The following is an 8,212-nucleotide window of genomic DNA, read 5'->3' as shown; positions in this document are numbered from 1 at the left end:
GGCAATTTGTCTCCTTTTACGATTAAGCATACCATGAAAAATTTAGAGTTCTCATCCTCTTCAATGCCCCACTGAATTTTAGCCTTTTGAGCAAGATCAACTTGAACAAGATGATCAAGATCAGACATCTCCTTTAATAAAGAAACTCTTTGTTCTCTCAAGTTGGCAGAGCCTTCATCCTCCATGAGCCTAATATCAATAGACTCTAATAAATCTTGCAAATTTTTCCTTTTATTACCCACCATAGCCCGGTGATTAGAGTTCCACTCCCTAAGTTTAGATTTAAGAAATTGAAGTTTTTTCTTAAATATAACCCAAGGGTTAGTCAACTCTGTCTCCACCATCTTGGTAGCCCAAGCCTCCCGAACAATGTTATCAAACCCCTCCATATCAAACCAATAATGAAATAAGCGAAAAGGAGTTGGACCATAATCTACTCGATGCTCCAGAAGAAGAATAGGGCGGTGATCAGGAATATTCTTTTCCAAGACCATAGCTGAAAGGTGAGGAAAAGATTCCAAAAAGCCTTCCGTAACCCAAAAATCTATCAAGCTTGCAAAATTTGGAACCCCATTTATCGCTCCAAGTAAATCGAGGGCCACCCAAAGGAACGTCGACAGGATCAAGAGAATTAATAAAATCATTAAAAACTCTAGCAGAAAACGTATTAAAAATCGAACCTAATCTCTCATACTCGTTTCTAACTTCATTGAAGTCACCCATAACAATACATTCCCCCGTAGAATTGGAGATAAAATTATAAATTTCATTCCAAAGAAGTCTTTTATTACTAATCCCTTATGGAGCATAGACAACTATAAAATTCACAAGGATACCCGAACAAACCCAAACCGCTTCTATAACAACAGATCCATCATGAATATAAACACAGTTTTGTGAAATCAAATCCACATCCTAAATGACAAGAATACCCCAGAAGCTCCACGAGAGGGAGAAAAAGCATGCATAAAGGAGGAATTACCCTAAAAAGATATAGCCATAACTAAGTCGATGCTCTCTAACTTAGTTTCTTGAATAGCTAAAAATTGATTTTATGACGATTACAAAGATTTTTTATCCAACTCCTCTTATCACTGGAGCCCGCCCCTTGGATATTTATTGATAAACAATTCATTTTGGAACTTGACTGTCAACGTGCCCTTTTAGAATTTCTGTAACACGATCCATACAACCGTCCATATTATACCCCAATGTTTCTCCCATAGCAATAGTATTTTGTAATTCATTTAGGAATGAATTATTTTTTCCAGTGCCACCTGAAACACTTTGGTTGTTCCTTGAAAACGAAGACCGCTGGTTTAAGAATCCCGGTGGATGCGATGGATCCTCTTCAGAATAGTGAATGCCCGAGACACGACCATATGCTCCAGAAAAACCCAATGGTTTGCTATTTGACCAGTCCTTGCGAGAACAATTTTCAGTAAAAACAACATTCGTGCCCCTTATTTTCAGATTTTCTACAGTTGCTTTCCGAGGATGATTTGAGAAAAAAGGAGTTGAGGTTGTCGAGGTTGCGTCCGGAGCATCAGATGAAGCAGTTGTCGCGTTTTTTACAGCAAAAGTTGCTGTTGTCGTAATCTTTGCAGCACCACGGGCTACTGTCGTACACTTGACAGCATCAGTGGGAGTTTGTGTTGCTGCCTGCATGTCTTCAGCCGGTGTAGAGGGTGGAGTTGGGTCGTGATTACTGGGATTCTGGTGACCAGCATGAGCGAGACCTGGACCAACAACAGGAAGAGATTCCTGTGATGTTGAGTCTTCATTTATTGGGATAGAATTCTGGTTTTCCCCTGGGATGTATATTTATGAATCTTAGTTGATTTTTTAATTTCCTCTTCTTTGTCCATTTTTTTCATAACATCATAAATACCAAAAGGATCAAATGAGGCCTCTTCCTTATCAATTAACGAGTTATTGCTATTGCTACCATCATGATCTTGATCAAATCTATGAATCGCGTCAACACTATCATTGTCAATGTTGTTGTTGAAATCACACACGAATGTAGGATTCCAACCGGGAGCTTCTTTGATACGAATGGGAAAAATTTCACCATCAATGCTAACTTTGACTACTTCAGAAATTATGCCAAGAAACGAGGTGATAATACAAACTCGTGACTTATAGACATCTTCATCGATGCTGTCATCAAGATGAGCAATTGAGCCCCATTTGGCTAGAATATGTCTAAAAGAATTCTTACTCCAAGGTCGAAGAGGAAGACCTTCAACATCCACCCACACAATACGATGAGATGGCACGAAATTTGTATCCCATTTTCTTTTATCAGTGATCCAATGATTAACTGCATCGCTGGTCAAAAAAAATTTACAAGCTTCTTTGGATTTGAATTCAAACATCACCCACAAACCACCCACATATCTGATAATAAAGTCATCAAAACCTTCATCATGGCATAACATTCCCAGGTTGGGAAGAGTATTAAAGTCACGGGCCTTGGCTAAACATGCAAGTTTTTTATTATCAATAACAAAATTCCCGGATTCAAGAAAAATGGTTGATTCATCTTTGTCAAAAGATGAAAACTCATTGTTACCACCTCTTACTACATTTTCATATGAAACAGGTAATTTCTCCCAATTATTCACCTCCTTAGGTGGTTCCATATAGGAGTTGCCTGCTTTCTTTTGAGTATGAGGAGCAGAGGCAAACAATTTGTAATATCCAAACCAAATTTCACAAAGTTTTTTAATCATAAGATCAACATTGACATTACCCAGAAATCTAATAAAACCAAAGCATTTCCCCATTCGTAACAACTTTTTGGAGATGAATACATCACAAACTTTTCCTAACCGAGAGTATGCATGCCAAATATCGGAATGTATAATGTATTCTGGGAAGTTTGTGATATAGAACCAGTGTGAATCAGACCTGGATGTTGCATGGAATGTTCCAGTATAGGCCTTCTGAACGTTAATCTTATTCATCTTCCAACCCTCGCCAACTGAAGAACGAGAATGATTAGAGACCATTGCAGCTATCAAATATCGGAAGAAACTACACCAGAAATCTTCACCAGAAGCCGATCAAACCCACGAGAATGATTAGAGAACACCCCACTGAGGAAAGATGATCAGGACATAAATCAGACCCAGGCCCTACCGGCATTTGCACCCGCCTGAGAAGAAGGACTGAGCTGGAAAGAAATGTTGCCTATCACAGGAAATACGAGGGTTTGGTTTAAAGTGAATTTGATCTTATTATTATTATTATTATCGTTCAATAGTTATTATTATTATTATTATTATTATTATTATTATTATTATTATTATTATATATCTATATATATATATATATATATATATATATATATATATATATATATATATATATATATATATATATATATGTTATTTATGTATTTTGTGTATGTTTGTATATGCATGTGCATATGTATAAAGGTGTATGTGTATGTGCTTATATATATATATATATATATATATATATATATATATATATATATATAGGCTTAGGTTATTCTATTCAAAGTAATTATTGTGTTATTGTATGCATAAATGTGGGCCAATCATTTTTGGTAAATTAAGAAAGTGATTGTTGTGTTACTGGAAGCACAAATATGTAACATTCACTTTCTTAAATTACCAAAAAGTTACAAATTAGGAAACACAAGTTTAATTAATAAAAAGTTTTGAATTTTCAGATATATTTGATTTTCTTAATTTTGAATTGTCATTTTTTTTAATTAATTAGACTATAATTCTAATATAATTTTGTTAGAATGAGATTCTATGAGAATGTCAGATTATCTATTCTTGGAGAATAACAAATTCTTGAACCTTCAATTGAAGAGTAAAAACAAACATTACATTAATTCTTATAGAATACGGGTAACAATTGCTAAGAATTAAATTTATTGTTAAAGAATAAAACTAAAAAAACTTTCAAATCGGGAAAGAAAACATCAAAATCTAACAACGAGTAATACATTCTAAAAGAATAATGTGTTCCGTTTCAATTTTGTGGTCCGTTCTTTAAGCATCAAGTTCTGTGATTCCAACATAATTGGAATTCATGATTCCATTCCAACAGAATTGGAATCCGTATCTTACCTAACCAATTGCAAATAAAATCATATTCCCCAGCATAAACAAGCATCTGAATACCATCTTCCAAAAGCACTAGAATCCTAACCTTGAAGTTGGAACACAAGTATACCTTGTTTGACTTAGGAAAAGTCAAAATTGAACCACTTCACATCTATCATGAATTCCGATTGACATCCATTAAACCCGATGTATGTTCTAAATTCAATTCCGATCGTGATTGATCCGGATTTTGAAGATATGATATCGACTTCCAACGAAGCTTACAATACACAAACCAAATTTCTATCATCTGATGCTCGAACAGTGAACGATAATACCGATTTTTGCTTCTAAATGATTTTAGTTGCAACATTCAATCCCAAGTTAGTAATATTTGAAATCGCTAAAGGCTGATACGATCGATTTCTGTTTTAGGGTTAATGTGATTTCAAAATCGAGCCAAGAACTGTGATTTTAAGGATTAGACATCGTTCCAAGTGTGCGACTGATCTCGAACGAAATTGGCATGTGCGAATTTGATTCCAAGTGCAAATCAAAATCAATAAACGAAATCAGAATATAAAGCTTGAACACGAACGAAAGTCTTACAGAGCGAAACCGATTTCCCCTGACTTTCACTTCTTGACTTGCAAATTCTGGTGAGTTCGGTGGCGATGGTGGTTGATGGTGTTGGTCGGCAAATGGGCAAGCTCCAGCCTCTTATCCTCTTCAATCATCGGTATCGGTTAGGTTGAAAAAGTAGGGATGGATCGGTGATAAAGAAGCAGTAACAGATTCAAGGGATTTAAAGGAAAGCAATCCAATATTTTAGGGATTAATAAATTTTTATTTAATTAACAAAATTAATTAATAGGTAAGATTATATATCCTTATTTAAGTTTTTGAAATGATTGGCCCACATTTATGCATACAATAACACAATACTTACTTTAAACACCTGAACCTATCTCTCTACCTCTCTCTCTCTCTCTCTCTCTATATATATATATATATATATATATATATATATATATATATATATATATATATATATATATACACGTTGATGCGTATACATATGCATATGATATGTAATTATTTTATATTATTGTCATATTATGATAATGGTAATAAATATGGTTATATATATATATATATATATATATATATATATATATATATATATATATATATATATATATATATATATATATAGGTGTGTTTGGCACGGAGCTTTTGGAAACGTTTGGGAGCTTCTAATTTTTAGCTTTTGAAGAAACGCTTTAGTTTAAATAAAAAGTTTTGTTTGGTAGTGCGAACATTTAACTTTTAGTTTAACCAAAACGCTCCAAATCTAAAAGCTACTTCATCACTACAAGAATAAGCATCTATAGGGACGGTCCCTATAGGGACGACAAAAGGCGTTTCTATAGATCATCTATAGAGACGACATGTCGTCTCTAGAGAGTTGTCCAACATTTCTTGACTCGTTAATCTATAGAGACGGCCTGTTGTAGCAATAAGTTACGCAAATAGTTGGCGGGTCTACAAGTTAGGTGGGTATTTTCGCAGGACGTCCTTTTGTCTAAGGGTGTGGAGATGACAGGTCGTCCCATAGGCTTCTACTCCCTTAATCGAGAATACAGCATCCCCCTCTCTCATTCAATCGCAATTGTTTTCACATTTTCCTCTCTCTCTCTCTCTCTATCAACGATTGGTATATGTCGAACACCACAAGGCACATGGGACAATCACCTAATATACACCTCCGGCCTCCTTAATAGCGGCAACTGTCATTGTCAGCATTGGTACCGCCGATCTCCTTCGGTAATTTGTGATCGTAGTCTCCCCATCACTCTTCTCTCTTCTTTGATCAAAGATTTGTTTCTTTCCGGATACGAAATCGATGACCATTTTACCAGCCCGACTCCACAGCACAACCACCTTCATTATCGGCGATGCTTCAATTCCCATGTGACAACGACTACTTCTTCACTCTCCAACAACATCTAATTTCGAAAATCATAAACATATGTGACTGATCTGTTTATTTTACTGATATTTGGGAATCTTCAATTTGTACTGTTTTAAAGCATGTAATAAAATCATTTAGCACATAATCCACTCAATTTTGTAAAAACATTGTATAGATTATGGCATCGGTTACAGATGAAGCTCTCGGGCATGCTAGTTCTGTTCTTTCAAGTAATGTAATCAGATGAGTTATGTCGAACCTTTGTTTATCAAGCTTATTACAACTATTATGACTAATCAAAGGAAAGATGTTTAAAAAACCTGAGAAAATGCTAATACATGCAATGGAATTATGGAAGGCGTGATTGAGGATGAAAAGGCTAATAAGTAATATTAACAAAGTTTCTTTTTTTATAGGGTGGAATTACTTCTTCAGATATTGCTACAAAAGCTTTGGAAGCAAAACGTGCCAGATATGTTTGGTTTATGGAATTAGAATTGGTGATTCCATTACACTCAATGTTTTGTTTCCAAATGGACACAATTCAATTCCTTATGTGAAAATGAAACATGTGCTCGAACTAAGGTGGGTGAAAGTAAAATGGTATCATGATTATGTAAATTAAATTGTAATGGTTTGTTGATAGTAAAGAGTAGGGTTTAGGCATGATAGTAAAGAGATGGCTAGATGTGTGGTTGGGCAAGAGCAGGTAGATGCATGGAATCATATGAATCTGATTCAAAGAGCAACACAAGCAGGGCCAGATGTTGTAGAATCTGGTCCACGGGTATGCTACTTTCATTAATAGCATTTTGAAAGTTTATACTTTATATGTGAAACTGTTTATTATTGTAGAAAGAATATGCTCGATATAAACAGTCAAAGGGTTGGAAGCATTTGGTTGTATACAAATCTGGCATCCATACTCTTGGTCTTTACACATAAATGTTCATCTCAGAGAGTGAAATGGTATGTATATATGTATGAATGATTTACATATTTATTCAAATTTATTAATTTTACAAAAACTTGACATGGATTATTCATCCTAGTGCTCTGAAATTGTGATTCCTGCTATGGAAGTAGAGACACCAGGATGCTCACACAATCCATCATCTGAAAGTCATCAGGGCATTTTCTTATACATGATTTTTTTTTCCTAATAGTCTATTGAAACTATTGATGAATAATGACTTCCATGTTAATTACTTCATGTTTTTAACTTTTTGCAGGATTCATTAGCGCATGCAGTTGCAGATGAATAACTATTGGTGAACTACGCCCTACACTTGTTCCTCTAACTGTTCATGGAGAAGTCATTGATGAGGAAGATGTGTGTAGCTTTATTCTTTTGTAATTTTTTCCCTTTAAATACTTATGTGTTTACCTAATGATTTAGAAATTTTAACATATGTATTTTCTTGATGCGGACAAAGAGAGTGATGGTGATGCTGATGAAATGGTTGATGCAGATCTTGAAAAAAGGTATGTAGCTATGCACATCTCCTTGAAAAAATGGTTTATGTATGATTTATATTAAACTTATACTCTGCAAATTATGAACTATGCAGGCCATTTAAAACTAAAAAGGTAACACGAGTAGTTTTGAATAAGAGGATTAGGAATAAAGAAAAAATGAAGATGCAAGCAGAAGCTAAAAAGACAAAGGAGTTCACTAAAGAGCTTGACATGTGATTTTTTTTAAATGTATTTGGTTTTATATCTATTTTTATTTTCATTATATTTACTTGATTTGGTTTTAAATATGTATAACGCAGCTTACCGGATATAATTGATGATATTGCCAAAGAGGATGAAGAAAAAAGCAAGAGGCATGAAAAAATCATATAGCTTTATCTATAGAGAAGACATGTCGTCTCTATAGCTTTATCTATAGAGAAGACATGTCACCTATATAGCTTTATCTATGGTGATGGGAAAACTATAGCGACGAACCCTTTAGAGACGATATGTCGTCTCTATAGGTGTGCTATTGCGACGGGGCTATGGAGACGAGAGCTATCGGGACGACATATTGCCCCAGACAAATATAGGGACAACTTTTTGAACCTATAGAGACGACAATTGTCGTCCCTATATGTCTCGTTTGTTGTAATGCATGTAGCGTTTAACAAAACGCTACTGA

This window comes from Lactuca sativa, chromosome 4 (genome assembly GCF_002870075.4).
Source record: "Lactuca sativa cultivar Salinas chromosome 4, Lsat_Salinas_v11, whole genome shotgun sequence".
In the NCBI taxonomy this organism is placed as follows: Eukaryota; Viridiplantae; Streptophyta; class Magnoliopsida; order Asterales; family Asteraceae; genus Lactuca; species Lactuca sativa.
Note: the sequence above shows the minus strand (reverse complement) of the source record.